This window comes from Kogia breviceps, chromosome 8, assembly GCF_026419965.1.
Source record: "Kogia breviceps isolate mKogBre1 chromosome 8, mKogBre1 haplotype 1, whole genome shotgun sequence".
Lineage (NCBI taxonomy): Eukaryota > Metazoa > Chordata > Mammalia > Artiodactyla > Physeteridae > Kogia > Kogia breviceps.
Genome location: NC_081317.1, coordinates 45,320,891 through 45,341,752, shown reverse-complemented (window position 1 = coordinate 45,341,752; position 20,862 = coordinate 45,320,891). Strand labels below are relative to the sequence as shown.

Genomic DNA, 20,862 nt, shown 5'->3' with positions numbered 1-20,862 from the left:
CTAAAGAACCAAAAGGCCATAGGAAGCAATTTTGGAAGAGTACCACTGTCCAAAGAGGGGATATTTTGAATGTCATGAATAAGAATTGCTATGTATGGAACCCCACAAAATATGTTTAAATCTCAGTTTATACGCATACTAAAGAAAAAAAAACATAATTGGTCAGCTTTTGAGAATGACAGAAATCAATTTTCATATAAACCAGGTAAATGAATGTAAGAATCAAACTTTTTTTTTTTTTTTTTTTTTTTTTTTTTTTTTTTTTTTTTGCAGTACGTGGGCCTCTCACTGTTGTGGCCTCTCTCATTGTGGAGCACAGGCTCTGGACGTGCAGGCTCAGTGGCCCTGGCTCACGGGCCCAGCTGCTTTGAGGCATGTGGGATCTTCCCAGACTGGGCCACGAACCCATATCCCCTGCATTGTCAGGCAGACTCTCAACCACTGCGCCACCAGAGAAGCCCAAGAATCAAACATTTTTAGGTGTCTTTTTCTACGTTGTGGATATTCAAATTATAAATGAGGAAGAATGTCACTTTATAAAATATTTTAGTTAGTAATTTAAAAAAATAACAATGAAAATAGAGCCATCTTGAAAACTTATTGAATTAGTGGATCTAGACATTGAGCCCCTATGCATTTTAACATCCAAAGAGAGTGAAAATCCAAACATGTGCCTCCTAAGGGAGGAGAACAAGTGAATCTATATCCTTGCCAAAGAGACTGTACTTGATTCTGGTCATGCCATTGGGTCCATTGCCAATTTGAAATAACTAAAGATGAGTGAATAAATTGCTAACATGCACCATGAATACACAATGAGCACAATCCAGACTGTGTGAAATTCTAGATTAAATGGCCTAATACCTTAAATAGATAAAAGTGATAAGGAAAATAAAAGACTAGAAATCTTTAGGTTAAAATAAACAAATTACCAAGATGGTAAAGAGGCAAAATGAAGCTATAATACCTAGAAATATATACTTAGGTGATGAATTCAAAAAGAAATGCCAGGAAGTGATTACTAGTTAAGTCAGGATAGTAGTTCCTTTTGAGCAATTGAAGAATGTGTGATTGATATTTGCAAGAACAAGGGCTTCTGGGTTTCCTAGCAATGTTCCTGGGCTGAGTAATGATTACATGTGTCCATTTAATAATGTTTCACTAAACTATTCATTTCGGTGTAGATTTCTGTATGTGTATAGAATTTTACAATAAAAAGGCAAAAGAAAAATTCAAGTAAAATGACAGGTTTTTTCTTTAAAGAAGGTCTAGATAGGTGAGAATTGCACTGAGAGGCACCCCCCTCCCACCCCGCCACCCAAGACTATCATTTCTCCAGTGGGAAAAAGAGAGCCCAGGGTGGATGTACAATTCCCTCAGCATTACACGTTGCTTTCCAGGGGGCCTGCTCTAGTGGTACCTCACAGGACTCACAGAGAAATCTGAAGGGCTTGACCACTGTGAATCAATGTGATTGAGAAGAGAGGTGTGGTTTACAGTACCCAACAACACCCAAGTAGAAATCCTCCCAGGAGCTGTGCTCATCTGAAGAACCAAGACAGTGGTGTACTGACCAGAGAACTTGATGGGACATAGGTCTGCCTGATTTTGGATGCCAAACCAAGAACCTTGCTAGCCTTGGACCTTGGTTTGCCTCTCTATCCAGGCAGGAAACCTAATTCATAACCCCATCTTCTGGTGAGTATAGTACCCAGTCCTGACCATTGAAGAAGCCTGACCAGAAAATCCAGGCAACTGTGGATCCTATCCTGTGACCTTACTTGGGCAAGGAACCAGGCCAGGAGAGAATAGATGATATATTCAAAATATTAAAACTAAAACAAAAAGTGTCAACCAAGGATACTATACCTGGCAAAGCTGTCCTTCAGAAATGAAGGGAAGATAAGACTGTAACAAAAGGTGAGGGAGTTAATCAACTCTAGATCTGCCTTGCAAGAAATGCTGAAGGGAGTACTTCAAGTAGAAATAAAAGGATATTAATTAACATTATAAAAACCTATGAAGATAGAGTAGAATTCACTAGTAATGGATATATAATCAAATTCAGATCTCTAATATAATAATTATGGTGCATAATTCACTTACAACTCTATTTTTAAAGTTTTTAAAAAGTGTATTAGAAATAATTATAACCGCAATAATTTGTTATTGGGTACATAATATATAAACTGTAATAATAATGTGAAGTGTAAGGGGGTAGAGTAGTAAAAATGTGAAGTTTAGAAATACTGTTTAAGATGTTATCAGTTTAAATTAAGGTGTTATAATTTAAATATATTTTATGTAAGCCACATGGTAATTACAAATGAAAAACCCAAAGGAGTCATAAAAAGAACCTGATAAAGAGGCCAAAGCATACTGATATCAAAAGTCATCAAATTATGAAAGAGGATAGCAGGGTAAGAAGCAAGGAACAATCGATTTACAAAACAGAGAACAATTTACAAAATGGCAATAGTAAGTCCTTAACTATCAATAATTACTTTAAAAACATGGTTTAAAAGGATACATGCACCCCAATGTTCATTGCAGTGTTGTTTTCAATAGCCAAGACATGGAAGCAATCTAGATGTTAACTGACAGATGAATGGATAAAGAAGACGTGGTACATATGGAATATAACTCAGCCATTAAAAAGAATGAAGTAATACCATTTGCAGCAATGTGATTGGACCTGGAGATGATCATACTAAGTGAAGTAAGTCGGACAGAGAAAGACAAATATCATATGATATCACTTATATGTGGAATCTGAAAAAATATACAGATGAACTTATTTACCAAACAGAAACAGACTCACAGACTTAGAGAATGGACTTATGGTTACCATGGGGAAAGGGTGGGAGGAGGGATAGGAGTATGGGACTGACATGTACACACTGTTATATTTAAAATAGATAACCAACAAGGACCTACTGTATAGCACAGGGAATGCTGCTCAGTATTCTGTAATAACCTAAATGGGAAAAGGATTTGAAAAAGAAGAGACACATGTACATGTATAACTGAATCACTTTGCTGTACACCTGAAACAAATTTTGCTCCAATATAAAAATAAAATATTTTTTAAAAGTTAGTTTCGTATAGGTAACATATTGTTAGATCTTGATTTATTTTTATTCATTCAGTCACTCTTTCTTTTGATTGAAGAAAGCCCATTAACATTTTTTTTTTTAATTTAGGAGCATCTAAATATATAAAGCAGATACTAACAAAACTAACAAGAGAAATTAACATCAATACAATAGTTGCGTAATTTAACACTTCATTCTCAAAAATGGGTAGATTATCCAGACAGAGAATTTAAAAACTCCCCACAGATTTGAACAACACTATAAACCAAATGAACCTAACAAACATATACAGAATATTTTACCTAACAACAGCAGGATACACAGGCTTTTTAAGCCCACATGGAACATGTGTTAGGATAGGTCATATGTTAGGCCACAAAACATGTCTTTGCAAATTTAAGAAGATTAAAATCATACCAAGTATCTTCTCTGACCACAATGGTATGAAACAAGAAATCAGTAATAGGAGGAAAACTCATGAATACATGAAAATTAAACAACACTCTGCTGAACAACCAATGGACAACAAAAGAAATTAAAGGGAAATTTCAAAAATACTTAAGACAAATGAAAATGGAAATACAACATACCAAAACTAAGGGGATGGAACAAGAGCAGTTTTCAGAGGGATATTTATAACCACCAATGCAAACATAAAACAAAACAAAACAGAAATACCTCAAACAACCTAACTTTACACCTCATGGAATGAGAAACAGAAGAACAAATTAAAATTGAAAGTTAAGAGATGGAAAAATGTTAAACATAAGAGCAGGAAAAAATGATATAGAGAACAGGAAAACAATAGAAAAAATTAGAAAACCAAGATTTGATTATTTGAAAAGATAAGCAAAATTGACAAATCTTTAGTTAGACAAACCAAGAAAAAAAGAGAGGACCCAAATCAACAACATTATAAATGAAAGAAGAAACATAACAGCTGATATCACTAACATGCAAAGGATAATAGAGCCTACTCTGAACAACTATAGGCCAACAAACTGGACAACCTAGAAATTCTTAGAAATTCATAGAAACATACAACGTGCCAAGACTGGGTCAGGCAGAAATAGAAAGTCTGAATAGGCCAATTACTAGTAAGGAGACCAAATCAGGAATCACAAACCTCCAAAAACAAAAACACCCAGGAACAGATGGTTTTGCTAGTGAATTCTACCAAATATTTAAAGAAGAATAATTAATACCAATCTTTCTCAAATTCTCCCAGAAATTCAAAGAGGAGGGTACATTCCCAAACTCATTTTATAAGGCCAGCATTACCCTGATACCAATGTCAGATAAGACATTACAAGGAAAGAAAACTAGAGGCCCATATTCTTCATGAATATAGATACAGAAATTCTCAACAAAGTTTTAGCATACTGAATTCAGCAGCACGTCAAAAGCATCATACACCATATTAAGGTGGGATTCATGCTTGGGATGCAAGGATAGTTCAACATAAGCAAATCAATAAATGTGATTCACCACATTGATAGAAGGAAAGATAAAATTTATATGATCATCTCAATGTATGCAGAAAAAGCATTTCACAAAATTCAATATCCATTCATGATAAGAACTCTCAACCAATTAGATACAGAAGAAACATACCTCAACATAAAGAAGGCCATAGAAGACAAGTCCACAGCTAACATAATACTCACCAGTAAAAGGTTGGAAGTCTTCTCTCTAAGGTCAGGAACATGACACGAATGTCTACTCTTACCAGACTTATTCAATATAGTACTAGTTAGGCTTCAGAATTGGAAAGAAAGAAGTAAAATTGTCTCTATCTGCAGATGGTGTGATTTTATATATAGAAAATTCCAAAGATTCCACCAAAAAAACTGCTAGAACTAGTCAACAAATTTAGTAAAGTTGCAGCATATAAAACCAACATACAAAAATCAGTAACATTCCTATACATTAAAACAAATTATCTGAATAAGAAACAAATAAAATGATCTCATTTACAATAGTATCAAGAGAATAAATACTTAAAAATAAACTAAACCAAGTAGGTAAATACCTTTACACTGAATACTATAAGACATTGATAAATAACATAGAAGAACACACACACAAAATGAAAAGATATCTTGTGTCATGAATTAGAAGAAATAATATTGTTAGGATGCCTATACTATACACAGCCATCTATTGGTAGAGATTACACTGAATCTAAATTCCAATGTCACTTTTTACAGAAGTAGAGAAAACCTAAAATTCAAATGAAACCACAAAAGATTCCAAACAACCAAAGTAATCCCCAAAAGAAGAACAAAGCAGAAGGTATTAGACCTCCTGATTTCAAACTGTATTACAAAGCTATAGTAAGCAGTATGGTACTGTATAAAAATAGACACCTAAACCAGTATAACAGAATCAAGAGCCCAGAAATAAATCCATACATATACAGTCAACTACTATTTGACAAGAGAGTCAAGAATACCAAATGAGAAAAGACAGTCTCTTCAATAAGTGGTGCTGGTAAAATTGGATATTCACTTGTAAAAGAATGAAACTGAACCCTGTCTTTCACCACTCACAAAATTAACTCAAAATGTAAGACCTGAAACGATAAAACTCCTAGAAAAGAACATATAGAAAAATTTCTTGACTGGGGTCTTGGAAACATTTTTTTTTAATATGACACCTAAAGCACCAGCAACAAAATCTAAAATCAACAAGTGGGAATACATCAAGCTAAAATGATTCTGTCCAGCAAAGGAAGAATCAACAAAATGGAAAAGCAACCTAGGGAACTAGGGTGCCTGTTGGATGCTGGTGGGGGAACTTGACACCCAAGGAGATGGGAGGAACCCCTGAGTGACAAGGTAGGACGTGGGGGGAGTAAGGGGGAAGGAGAAGTGGAGGCAGGACAGGACCCACACCCCTGAGGGGTGGCTGGGTTCCCCTTGCCTGGAGGGAACCCCAGGGTCTCCAAGGATCAGGGGGGAGCACACCTAGCATTTCCCCTGCCCAATCGGGCCCTGGGAAGGCTGTGGGGCTTTTGGGCTGGGTTCTCTACCCTCCTAGGCCCTCTCTGGGCTGCAGTGGTCCTAGGGGAGTAGGAAGGAGGCAGGGGAGAAGAGGAGAAGTGGACAGGGTGGGCCTTCCAGAATCAGAGGATCAGGGGAGGTGCAGAGGGCATTTTCCCTGTCCACTCGGGCCTCGGGAAGCCTGCAGGGCTCCTGGGCCTGGTCCTCCATTTTCTGGGGCCCCCTCTGGCCTTGTAGGTCCTAGGGACATATGAGGGAGAGAGGAGGAGTGAAGAGGAGGTGAGGTGGATGGTGGAGGGGGAACCCTCCCGGACTGGAGGATCAGGGGAGGAGTGGAGGGCATTTCCCCCACCCACTCAGGCCCTGGAAAGACTGTTGGGCTCCTGGACATGGTCCTCCATTCTCCAAGGACCCCTCTGTTTGTAGGGCTCCTTGGGGTATAAGGGGGGGGGGAAGGGGGAAGAGGAAGAGAGGCAGACAGAGAGGGGCCCTTTGAGATCAGAGGATCAGGGGAGGTGTGAAGGGCGTTTTGCCTACCCACTCACCCCAGGAAGCCTGTTGGGCTTCAGGGTCTGGGACCCTCCAGCCGAGTGTCTCCTAGCAGCATAGGAGGGAGGCAGGAGGAAGGAGAAGAGAGGCCAGTGGGGAGGGGCCCTCTGGGACTGAAGGATGGGGGAAATGTGCCTAGCATTTCCCCCACTCACTCAGGCCTAGTGAGCCAGCTGGGGTCCTGGACCTGGTCCTCCGATCTCCAAGGGCTGAGGCACTCCTGGGGTTCTCCTGCTGTGTGGAGCCTAAGCCTCACCCACCCAGGGCCTTTTCTAGCCCTGTGGGTCCTAAGCATAGGCCCTGCCCACTGCCTAAACCCTAGCCCTGCCTAAGCCCCGTCCCACAGCCAAGGGGTTTTCCAATTTTTTAAAACATTTTATTTACTTATTTATTTTTATACAGCAGGTTATTAGTTATCTATTTTATAGGTATTAGTATATATATGTCAATCCCAGTCTCCCAATTCATCTCACCACCACTCGCCATCCCCTGCTTTTTTACTATTGTGATTCTATACTATTGCTTTTTTACAATTCTCCTTTTTTTTACTATTGTGGTTCTGTTTTACCTTTCAGTTGTTGTTTCATCTATATATTTATTTATTTATTTTTTCTAACACATCTGTTAGTTTTGTAATCTTTTTTTACTCTTTGTTATTTTTCTGCTCCTTTGTTTCTTTCTTTCTTTTTTTTTTTTTTTCTTTGCTGCTCTGCATGGCTTGCAGGATCTTGGTTCATGAGCCAGGGGTCGGGCCAGAGCTTCAGTGGTGGGAGCTCCAAGTCTGAACCATGGGACTAACAGAGATCCACAGACACCAGGGAATATTCATCTAAGTGAGGTCTCCTGGAGGTCCTCATCTAAGCACCAAGACCCAGCTCTACCTAACAGCCTACAATCTCCAGTGCAGGAAGTCTCATGCCAAACAACCCATAAGACAGGAACACAATCCCACACATCAAAAAAAAAATGAGATGACAAAAACATGTATCAAAGAAAGATGAAGTAGAAAGGTAAAAACCTACAAGAACCAATAAATGAAGAGGAAATAGGCAATCTACCTGAAAAAGAATTCAGAGTAATGATAGTAAAGATGGTCCAAAATCTCAGAAATAGAATGGAGGCATGGATTGAGAAAATACAAGAAATGCTTAACAAAGATCTAGAAGAATGAAAGAACAAACAAACAGAGATGAACAACAAAATACACTATAAGGAATCAATAACAGAATAACTGAGTCAGAAGAATGAATAAGTGGGCTGGAAGACAGAATGGTGGAAATAACTGTCAAGGAGCAGAATAAAGAAAAAAGAATGAAAAGAATTGGAGACAATCTCAGAAATCTCTGGCTCTGGGATAACACTAAACACAGCAACATTCGAATTATAGCGGTCCCAGGAGAAGAAGACAAAAAGAAAGGGTCAGAGAAAATATTTGAAGAGATTATGGTGGAAAACTTCCCTAACATGGGAAAAGAAATAGTCACCCAAGTCCAGGAAGTATAGAGAGTCCCATACAGGATAAACCCTAGGAGAAACACATCAAGACACATATGAATCAAATTAACAAAAAATTAAATTCAAAGAAAAAATAGTAAAAGCAACATGGGAAAAGAAAAAATAACATACAAAGGAATAATACCCGTAAGTTATCAGCTGATTTTTTCAGCAGAAACCCTGCAGGCCAGAAGACAGTGGTAGGATATAATTAAAGTGATGAAAGAGAAAAACCTACAACCAAGATTACCCAGCAAAGATCTCATTCAGATTCGATGGAGAAATCAACAGCTTTTTTTTTTCTTTTTTTTCTTTTTTGCGGTACGCTGGCCTCTCACTGTTGTGACCTCTCCCACTACGGAGCACAGGCTCAGCAGCCATGGTTCACGGGCCCAGACACTCCGCGGCATGTGGGATCTTCCCAGACTTGGGCACGAACCCACATCCCCTGCATGGGCAGGCAGACTCTCAACCACTGTGCCACCAGGGAAGCCCAACAGCTTTTCAGACAAGCAAAGGCTAAGAGAATTCAGCACCACCAAATCAGCTTTACAACAAATGCTAAAGGAGGGAAACACAAGAGAAAAAAAAAAGACCCACAAATACAAACACAAAACAATTAAGAAAATTGTAATAGGAACATACATATCAATAATAACCTTGAATGTAAATGGATTAAATGCTCCAAACAAGACACAGGCTAGCTGAATGGATACAGAAGCAAGACCCATATATACGCTGTCTACGAGAGACCCACTTCAAACTTAAGGACACATACAGACTGAAAGTGAAGGGATGGAAAAAAATATTCCATGCAAATGGAAATCAAAAGAAAGCTGGAGTAGCAATGCTCATATCAGATAAAATAGACTTTAAAATAAAGAATGTGACGAGAAATAAGGAAGGACACTACATAATGAACAAGGGATCAATTCAAGAAGAAGATATAACAATTATAAATATATATGCACCCAACATAGGAGCACCTCAATACATAAGGCAAATGCTAACAACCATAAAAGGGGAAATCAACAGTAACACAATCCTAGTAGGGGACTTTGACAGCTCACTTAACACCAATGGACAGACCATCAAAACAGAAAATAAATATGGAAACACAAGTTTTAAATGACACAATACACCAGATGGATTTAATTGATATTCATAGGATATTCCACCTGAAAGTGGCAGAATACACTTTCTTCTCAAGTGCACATGGAACATTCTCCAGGATAGATTACAAATCTTGGGTCACAAATCACGCCTCAGAAAATCTAAGAAAATTGAAATCATATCAAGCATCTTTTCTGACAACAGCACTCAGAGACTGGAAATCAATTATAGGGAATAAAAACTGTAAAAAACACAAATACATGGAGGCTAAACAGTGTGCTAAGTAATCAAGAGATCACTGAAGAAATCAAAGAAGGGATTTTAAAATACAGAGAAACAAAGGACAATGAAAACACGAGGAACCAAAACATATGGGGTGCAGCAAAGTAGTTCTGAGGGAAGTTTATAGCAATACAATCCTGCCTCAAGAAACAAGAAACATCACATAAACAATCTAACCTTACACTAAAAGCAACTAGAGAAATAAAAACAAAGAAAATCCAAAGTCAGTAGAAGGAGAGAAATCATAAAGATCAGAGCAGAAATAAATGAAACAGAAATGAAGAAAACAATAGCAAAGATCAGTAAAACTAAAAGTTGTTTTTTTGAGAAGATAAACAAAATTGATAAACCTTTAACCAGACTCATGAAGAAAAAAAGGAAGAGGATACAAATCAATAAAATTAGAAGTGAAAAAGAAATCACTACTGACACCACAGAAATATAAAGGATTTTAAAAGACTGCTACAACTACTGACACCACAGAAATATAAAGGATTTTAAAAGACTGCTACAAACAACTATATGCCAATAAAATGGACAACCACAAAGAAATGGACAAATTCTTGGAAAGGTAAAATTTTCCAATACTGGACCAGGAAGAATTAGAAAATATAAACAAACATATCACAAGTAATGAAATTGAAACTGTGATTAAAAATCTTCCATAAAACAAAAGCTCAGGAACAGATGACTTCACAGGCAAATAATATCAACAATTTAGAGAAGAGGAAACACCTATCTTTCTCAAACTCTTCCAAAAAATTGAAGAGGGAGGAACATTCCCAAATTCATTCTATGAGGTCACCATCACCCTGATACCAAAACCAGACAAAGATATCACAAAAATGAAAATTACAGACCAATATCACTGATGAAAATAGATGGGAAAATCCTGAACAAAATTGTAGCAAACAGAATCCAACAACACATTAAAAGGATCATACACCATGATCAAGTGGGGTTTATTCCAGGAATGCAAGTATTCTTCAATGTATGCAAATCAATCAATGTGATATACCATATTAACAAATTAAGGGATAAAAACCATATGATCGTCTCAATAGATGCCAAAAAAGCTTTTGACAAAATTCAACACTGATTTATGATAAAAACTATCCAGAAAATGGGAAGAGAGGGAAAGTATCTCAACATAATAAAGGCCATATATGACAAACCCACAGCAAACATCATTCTCAATGGTGAGAAACTGAAAGCATTTCCACCATGATCAGGAACAAGACAAGGATGTCCACTCATGGCAATCAGAGAAGAAAAAGAAATAAAAGGAATCCAAGTTGGAAAAGAAGAAGTAAAACTGTCACTGTTTGCAGATGACATGATACTATACAGAGAAAATCCTAAAGATGCCACCAGAAAACTAGTAGAACTAATCAATGAATTTGGTAACGTTCCAGGATACAAAATTAATGCACAGAAATCTTCAGCATTCCTGCACACTAACAATGGAAAATCAGAAACAGAAATTAAGGAAACAATCCCATTCACCATCACAAGAAAAAGAATAAAATACCTAGGAATAAACCTACTTAAGGAGGCAAAAGACTTGTACTGAGAAAACTATTAAACACCAATGAAAGAAATCAAAGATGACAGAAACAGATGAAAAGATATTCCATGTTCTTGGACTGGAAGAATCAATATTGTGAAAATGACTATACTACCCAAAGCAATCTACAGATTCACTGAAATCCCTATCAAATTATCAATGGCGTTCTTCACAGATTTAGAACAAAAATTTTATAATTTATATGGAAATACAAAAGACCCCAAATAGCCAAAGCAATCTTGAGAAAGAAAACTGGAGCTGGAGGAATCAGGCTCCCCAATTTCAAACTACACTACAAACCTACAGTAATCAAGATAATATGGTACTGGCACAAATATAGAAATATAGATCAATGGTACAGTATAGAAAGCCCAGAGATAAACCCATACACATATGGTCACCTTATCTTTGATAAAGGAGGCAAGAACATACAATGGAGAAAAGACAGTCTTCAATAAATTCTGCTGGGAACTGGCCAGCTACACATAAAATAATGAATCTAGAACAATACCTAACACCATACACAAAAATAAACTCAAAATGGATTAAAGACCTATATGTAAGACCAGACACTATAAACTCTTAGACAAAAACATAGAATAAACACTCTTTGACATAAACCACAGCAAGATCTTTTTTGACCCACGTCCTAGAGAAATGGAAATAAAAACAAAAATAAACAAATGGGACCTAATGAAATTTAAAAGCTTTTGCACAGCAAAGGAAACCATAAACAAGATGAAAAGACAACCATCAGAATGGGAGAAAATAGTTGCAGATGAAGCAATGGACAAAGGATCAATCCCCAAAATATACAAACAGCTCATGGAGCTCAATATCAAAAAAACCAAACAACCCAATTAAAAAATGGATGGAAGACCTAAATAGACATTTCACCAAAGAAGACATACAGATGGCCAAGAGGCACCTGAAAAGATGCTCAACATCACTAATTATTAGAGAGATGCAAATTAAAACTACAGTGAGGTATCACCACACCCCCAGCAGAATGGCCATTATCAAACAATCTACAAACAATAAATGCTGGAGAGAGTGTGGAGAAAAGGGAACCCTCTTGCACTGTTGGTGGGAATGTAAATTGATACAGACACTATGGAGAATAGTATGGAGCTTCCTGGAAAAACTAAAAATAGAACTACAGTATGACCCAGCAATCCCACTGCTGGGTATATACCATGAGAAAGCCATAATTCAAAAGTACACATATACCCCAATGTTCATTGCAGCACTATTTACAACAGCCAGGACATGGAAACAACCTAAATGTCCAATGATAGATGAATGGATAAAGAAGATGTGGTACATATATACAATGGAATATTACTCAGCCATAAAAAAGAATGAAATTGGGTCATTTATAGAGATGTGGATGGGCCTAGAGTCTCTCATACAGAGTGAAGTAATCCAGAAAGAGAAAAACAAATATCATACATTAATGCATATATGTGGAATCTAGAAAAATGGTACAGATGAACCTAGTTCCAGGGCAGAAATAGAGACATAGATGTAGATAATGGACATGTGGACACAGTCAGGGAATGGGAGGGTGGGATGAATTGGGGGATTAGGTTTGACATAAACACATTGCCATGTGTAAAATAGATAGCTGGTGGGAACCTGCTGATAACAAAGGGAGCTCAGCTCGGTGCGGTGCTCTGTGACGACCTAGATGGGTGGGATGAGGTGGGGGGAGGAAGGTCAAAGAGAGAGGGAATATAGATATACATATAGCTGATTCACTTCATTGTACAGCAGAAACTAGCACAACATTGTAAAGCAATTTTACTTTCTTTTAAGAAAAAAGAAAAAAATTTTAAAAAAGAAGAACAACCTATGAAATAGAAGAAAATATTTGCAAATCATATCTGATGAGGGATTAATAGCCAAACGATATTATGACACTCAGAAATGAATAGCAAAAGACAAATAATCTAAAGAAAAAAATGGGCTAGGGACCTGAATAGACATTGTTCCAAAGAAGACAAAAATGGCCAACAGGTACATGAAAAAATTACTCAACATCACTGATCATTAGTGAAATACAAATGAAAACCACAATAAGATATTACTTCATATCTGTTAGAATTCCTATCATTAAAACATAAGAGATTACAAATATTGATGAGAATATGGAGAAAAGGGAACCCCCATGCACCACTGGTAGGAATGTCAATTGGTTCAACCATTTTGGAAAACAGTATGGAGGTTCCATAATTAATAATAGAAATTAACAATAGAACTAACATATGATCCAGCAATCCCACTTCTGGATATATATCCAAAGGTACTGAAATAAAGATCTCATAGAGATATCTACATTTCCATGTTCATTGCAGCATTAATAAGGAAATCCTGCTATTTGTGACAACATGAATAGACCTTGAGGGCATTATGTAAGTGAAATAAATAAGACAGAGGAAGACAAATACTGTATGATCTCACTTAGATGTGGAATCTAAAACAACCAAGTTTATAATAAAAGAGATACATGTGTTTGCCAAAGCCTGGGAGTGGGGGTTGTGGGAAAATTTGGTGAATGTTGTCAAAACATACAAACTTCCTGTTATAAGATAAATAAGTACTGCGGATGGGATGTACAAACTGAGGATTATAATTAACACTGCTGTATGGTATATTTAAAGTTTCTGAGAGTAAATCCTAAAAGTTCTCACCACAGGGAAAAACCTGTTTTGTAACCATGTGAGGTGATGTATGTTAGCTAAACTTATGATAGTCATTTGCGGTATACATATGTTAAGTCATTATGCTGTATACCTTATACAGTGCTGTATGTCAATTATCTCAATAAAACTGTTAAAAAAAAAAAACCACTGTGCAGATATTCAGCTTTTGTTGTGATCCTTCCAATTAACCGTTAAAACCTCAACCAGTTCTTAGTTCTTCTCCCAGTCTGTGTCAGAATTACATCACTATTATTGATTAGCATTATTCTTTTTTTAATAAATAAATTTCTTTATTTATTCCTTTATGTCTGTGTTGGGTCTTTGTTGCTGCACACGAACTTTCTCTAGTTGAGGTGAGCGGGGGCTACTCTTCATTGCAGTGTGAGGGCTTCTCATTGCAGTGGCTTCTCTTGTTGCGGAGCACATGGGCTCTAGGTGTGCGGGCTTCAGTAGTTGTGGCACAAGGGCTCAATAGTTGTGGCTTGTGGACTGTAGAGCACAGGCTCAGTAGTTGTGGCACATGCGCTTAGTGGTTCCACAGAATGTGGTATCTTCCCAGACCAGGGCTCAAACCCGTGTCCCCTGCACTGGCAGGTGGATTCTTAACAATTGCATTACCAGGAAGTCCCAACATTATTCTTTATGTAGAAAGTGGTCTGCTTTGACCTTCATGAAAAAAGCAATAGGCCACTATTTTTCTCCCTCAGAATGATTATATTAATTTACATGAATTAACAGTGAAACCCTTTGGCAACCACGTTTGCTACATATTTTGACCTCCTAGGTACATTCAGAGATGTCTCAGCTTTATATTAATCACAGGTGGTATTTATGTGCCTAGGGGTGAGTTCAGAGACCTGGTGAATTTTGTTTGTGATGGTGCCTATTTTTCATCAGTAAATAAACATTCTATTTTTTCCTGGAATCAAACAATTTTAGCTAAAAGAAACATAAATCAGTCCCATACTCAGTTTCAAGATAGTTTCCTATAGCAAGTTTAAGTTAAACCTTTAGCTGGTACACATCTCCTAGAGTTTGAAGATTGTATAAATACCTGTTTTTGTTTTGATGAAAATAGATTCCAATGTCCCACGCTCCTAATCTTTCCCCAAAACATTTGCTCAAATAATTTAACATTCTAGGGCTTCCCTGGTGGCGCAGTGGTTGAGAGTCTACCTGCTGTTGCAGGGGACGTGGGTTCATGCCCTGGTCTGGAAAGATCCCACATGCTGTGGAGTGGCTGGGCCCGTGAGCCATGGCCACTAAACCTGCGCATCTGGAGCCTGTGCTCTGCAACAGGAGAGGCCACAACAGTGAGAGGCCCGCATACCACAAAAAAAAAAAAAAAAAAAAAATTAACATTCTTTTTTGAATTGTCTATTTCAGGTGAATAAAAGTCATGATTGTCACAACACTTCAATTCCGATGAATATCAAGTATATCTATACTCCTAACAGGTTTTTAGAAGTTGTACACTGTTTTCTTCTTCTTACTTTCCATAGCCATATCTTTTACACAGACATGTGGACACAGTGGGGGAAGGGGAGGGTGGGATGAATGGGGAGATTAGGATTGACGTATATACACTACCATGCGTAAAATATATAGCTAGTGGGAACCTGCTGTAAAGCACAGGGAGCTCAGCTCAGTGCTCTGTGATGATCTAGATGGGTGGGATGGGGGGAGGAGTGGGAGGGAGGTCCAAGAGGGAGGGGATATATGTATACATAAAGCTGATTCACTTCATTGTCCAGCAGAAACTGACACAACAATGTAAAGCAACTGTATGCCAATAAAATAAAATAAAATAAAATCTCAAGAAAAAAAGATGATCTTTCTTTCTTTGTTGTTGTCAGTGTAAGGAAACAGTGACATGCTCTCTATTGTTACTTAAATATATTTCTAAATAGATAGGTGTTCTCCTAGTAAGAGCTGACCAATAGCTTGCTTGAATAATTTTATTGTAAGTACTCATTATGCTGAGAATTTACATTATATGCAATATTCTTGACTATTCTAAGTGGTTTTATCACATCAATTATAGACTGCTAAATTACTATGTGTGACTTTGGAACAAAAGAGATTTTCTTCTTTGGGTGCACACATATACAATTAGATTTAGGGAAATAATTCTGAAGGCATTCGACACATTACAATTTGTAGTTTTACACAAAATATTATTTTTATTTGTCCTTAGAGCTGCCTTCTAACTAGTGATGTGCAATACTGGGTAAATTATATAAATATTACACTTTAACTCAGGTACTCTTTCACACCCTTTTTTAAAGTTTTTCAAAACTCACTGGAGTTTTTAGATGGAAGAAGCTTAGCCAATTATTCTGTAAAACAAAGTAACTTATCATATTCTCCCCTCATCATAACACAATGTACTAATGGATCTCCTGATAAATCCTTATAAGAATTATCTGCTCATACAAAACATTAAAACTCATTGGTTTATAACCAGAGTGGAGGGTGTCTAAGTGCTGAAAACAAATTGAAAAGATAATTTAAAAAATTATTTGTCTCAAAAGAATATATTATTCATTGTTAAATATTTTATTTATTTTGTTGTTAAATTTCAACAATAAAAAAAGCCAAAAAGAAAGTTTAAGTCACCTCAAAACACCACCCAGAAAAAATGATCGCTAACAGTTGGTTCCTGTCCTTGCAGAAAACCCAATTCTGTATTTATTTATACATGCTATCCACCTAGATATATGTATTCATAGACGTCTTTCACATTAGTAAGATCCTCAGCTTTAGCATTATTGCTGGCTGCTATCTCTTTGAATGACCTTGAGGCGTTGTACAATGAGGAAGTGAAGGTTAAGAGAGAGTTGTAAACTGCCTCACTGTGTGTTGAAAGTGTGCTCAAATACATAGAACTCATTAAAAGACTGGGAGATATTTTGGTCTCAGAAATTTAAAATCTTTTTCTATTCATTAGCTGATCACTAAGATTAATAAAATAGAAACTCCAGAGGTTACAAATGACAGAAATATAGACTTTCTAAAATTAGTTCAGGAAAACCACTAAACAAACAAATAGCAACAACTCCAACAAACAGTAACAATAAGCTATGAAAAGGAGGAAGGAAAATATGATTACCAGAGTTTATACACTGTAATATGCAAAAAGTCCAATTTTCAGCAACAACAGAACCCTGAGGTTCTATTGTTGCATGGTCTATATACAGGAAATAAAACAATCAATAGAATCTATTTATGAAGAAGCTGAGACATTAGGCTTACTAGTAAAACATTTAAAACACACTTAACTGTCTTCAAAGAATTAATGGAAACCATGTCTAAACAACTAAAAGAGACCAAGAGAATAATGTCCCCCCAAATAGAAAATATCAATAGGAAGACAGAACTTCTAAAAAGGATTTATACATGAATACAAATATAAGTATACATACATATAAAATAGAGCTGGGAAGTACAATAGCTAGAATAAGAAATTCACTCAGAGTTCAATAGAAGATATGAGCAGGCAGAATAAAGATGTAGTGAATTTCAAGATAACTTATTTCAAATTATATCTGATATGAGGAACAGAAAAAATATGAATGAAGATAAGTGAACACATTCTAAGAGACCTGTGGGGCACAATCAAGCACACTAACTAACTTAAATGAAATGGACAAATTCCTAGAGACACACAAAATATCCAAACCGATTCAGACAGTCATAGATAATATGAATATATAAAGAGAGATTGAATTATTAATTAAATACCTCCAAATCAAAGAAAAGCCAAGGACTAGATGGTGTCACTGGTGAATTCTATCAATCATTTAAAGAAGAGTCACCACCAACCCTTCTCTGTAAACACAGGAAAAGATGCTCATCATCATTAGTTAATAGGAAAATCCAAATCAAATTTGTAATTAGACACTATTTCACTCTGTCCAGGATGACTATAAAAATAATGATAACAATTGTTGGTAAGGATGTAGAGAAGTTAGAACCCTCATAGATTGCTTGCAGGAATGTAGAATGATTCAACAATGTAGCAAATGATTTGGTATTTCCTCAAAAGTAAAACACAGAATTACTATAAGACCCAACAATTCTGCTTCTAGGTCTTTACCCAAGAGAATTAAAATATTTGTCCACTCAAATACTTATACACTGATGTTCATAACAGCATTATTTATAATAGCCAAAATGTGGGAAAAAATGCAAATGTCCATCAGCTGATGAACAGATAAACAAATGTGGTATATCCATACATTGAAATATTATCCTACCATAAAAAGGAGTGGAGTATGGATACATGCTACAACATGAATGAATGTAGAAAACATTATGCCAAATGAAATAAGCTAGAAAGAAAAGGCTGCATATTGTATGAGTCCATTTAGCTGAAATATCAAGATTACACAAATTCATGGAGACAGAAAATAGATTATTGGTTATTCAAGGGATAATGGGAGGTGTAGGTTTTCTTTTGGGGCTATTTAGGTTCTGGACCCAATTCCAATGTATTAGAGGGGTTTCCCCTTGCCTTCTCACCACCACCAAAAACTCTTCGATACCAGCTGAGTATCCCAGAATTTGAACCAATTCTGAAACTATCTACCTGGAGATAGCATCGGATTCCACAGGTTAAGGGCTCAGTCCCACAAAAGTTCAGACACCAATTGCAAGTTCAAGTTGTTACCTGTGTTTCTGACCAATGGGTTATAAGTAAGATACCCCTTCGACCCCCTTGTCAGTAAGATTAATTTGCTAGAGCAACTCACAGAACTCAGAGAAACATTTCCGTTTCCATCTGGAAAAGCCAGATGGAATAGATTCATAGGGCAAGGTATGGGAAAGGGCATAGAGCTCCCATGCCCTCTCAAAGTATGCCCCTCTCTCTGAATCTCCACGTGTTCATCAATCCAGAAGGTCTTTGAGCCTAGTTCTTTTATATTTTAAAAGAGATTACATTACTCAGGCATGGTTGATTAAATCATTGGCTATTGGCAGTTGATTAAATATCTAGCCTTTCTCCCTTCCCTTGAGGTGGGGTGGGAGGGTTTGGGGAACTGAAAGTTCCAATTCTCTAACCACATTCTTGGCTCCAAAGACAATCAGACCCTTAGGTGTGTTCCAAATATAACCCCATTAAACTAACAAAGATACCTTTATCACTCTCATCACTTAGAAAATTCCAAGCATTTTAGGAGCTGTGTGCCACAGATGGGGAAAAAGATCAAATATATATTTCTTACTATAAATTATAGTTATCAAAAGGGTCATGAAAATGCTCAGGAATCAGATAGCTTTGATGAACACGCAATACGTGAATGTACTAAAATCACTGAATTGCACAATATAATATGGTTAAATGGTGGATTTTATGGGATATGAATTTAACTTGAAATTCTTAAAAAAGAATAAATTGGATTTTAGTAGTGAAAAATGCAACAACAATTACTAAATGGATGGACTAAAGAGCAAAATGGAAAGAATAAAAAAGGCAATGAGCATGCAGCTAGAATAATACAGTTATACAATCTGAACAAGAGAGAGAAAATAGAGAAAAATGGCAAGAGCTTCAGGGACCTGTGGTACTATAATCTCTATATCTACATCTATGTCTATCTCAATCATAGCAGCTGAGTCACAGAATAGTAGGCTAAAAAAATTTGAAGAAATAACTGCTGATTTTCCATAATTTGGCAAAAGATATAAACCTAAATTTAGAACAGGATAAACCAAGAGAAATAAATTACAAGACATGTAATAGCCAATCTTGTGAAAACTGAAGACAAAGAAAATCTCTTGAAATCAGCTAAAGAGAAACAACTATTTATTGAGATGAAAAAAATTCAGATCTGGCCTCATTTCACATCAGAAATTATAGATACCAGAAACAACAGGTCCCACAGTGTAGCACAGGGATTACATTTAATATCCTATAATAAACTATAATGGAAAAGAATATGAAAAAGAATATATATATGTATACTTGAATAACTTTGCTGTAGAGCAGAAAATACACAACACTGTAAATCAACTATACTTCAATAAAATAAATTTTAAAAAAGAAAAAGAAATTATATATATCAGAAGGAAGTAAACACATTTTTATAAGTGCTGAAAGAAAAGAACTGTCAACTCAGAATTTTATACTTAGAAAAATAGAATTTGGGTATGAGTGAACAGACCTGCCCTAAAAAAATTTCTAAAAGGAGTTCCACAAACACAATGAAAATAATAAAAAATAAACCTCATAATGTTAGGAAGGAAGAAATAGCAATGAAAATAGAAAAAATTATGTATATGGGCAATACAATACATTTTACTTTTCTTGAGATTTCTAAACCATGTTTGAAGCAAAAATTATAATACCATCTAATATTATCCAAATATGTACAGAAAATATTTAAGCCATTTTTTTATAAATGGAGAGGGCAAAGAGGCGTAAAAGAAGGTAAGTTTTCTATACTTCAGTCAAATTGGTAAAATGTCAGCATTGTAGATGTGCTAAATTATTTATATATAACATAATACTAGAAGAAGCACTAAAAAGCTATGTAAGGAGATATATTCAAGAATATTGGAGATAAATAAAAATGAAATTCCAAAAAAAAATTTAAGCAACCTACAGAGAAACAGGAAATAGAAAACACAGAAACAAAAACACAGAGATACTAAGCAGAAAACAAAATATAAAACAGCAGAATTAAAATTTAACATAGCAATAATAACATTAAAGGTAAACTGTTTAAATATATTGATTAAAAGATAGAGATCAGGTGGAAAAACCACATGACCTAATTACACACTTTATACAAGAAACTCACTTCAAGGATATTGGTATAAGTAGGGTGAAAATACTGGCAAAAAAATACTATAAAATCATTAATCAAAAGTAAGCAGGGGGCTTCCCTGGTGGTGCAGTGGTTGAGAATCTGCCTGCCAATGCAGGGGACATGGGTTTGAGCCCTGGTCTGGGAAGATCCCACATGCCACAGAGCAACTAGGCCCGTGAGCCACAACTACTGAGCCTGCATGTCTGGAGCCTGTGTTCTGCAACAAGAGAGGCCACA

General features: G+C 36.3%; 1 long non-coding RNA gene across 5 annotated transcripts in view; it reads right to left on the bottom strand.

Moving 5' to 3' along the window:
• LOC136794663 (uncharacterized) overlaps window positions 1–20,862 on the bottom strand; it is a 1,213,806-nt gene that overhangs the window by 89,810 nt on the left and 1,103,134 nt on the right. The window contains exon 11 of one of the 5 annotated variants that reach the window (XR_010841737.1): window positions 17,555–17,641. The exons of the other annotated variants lie outside the window; for them this stretch is intronic. This is a non-coding gene — a long non-coding RNA (uncharacterized lncRNA). Of the gene's footprint in view, window positions 1–17,554; window positions 17,642–20,862 lie in introns of those variants that run through there. 5 annotated transcript variants of the gene reach the window in all.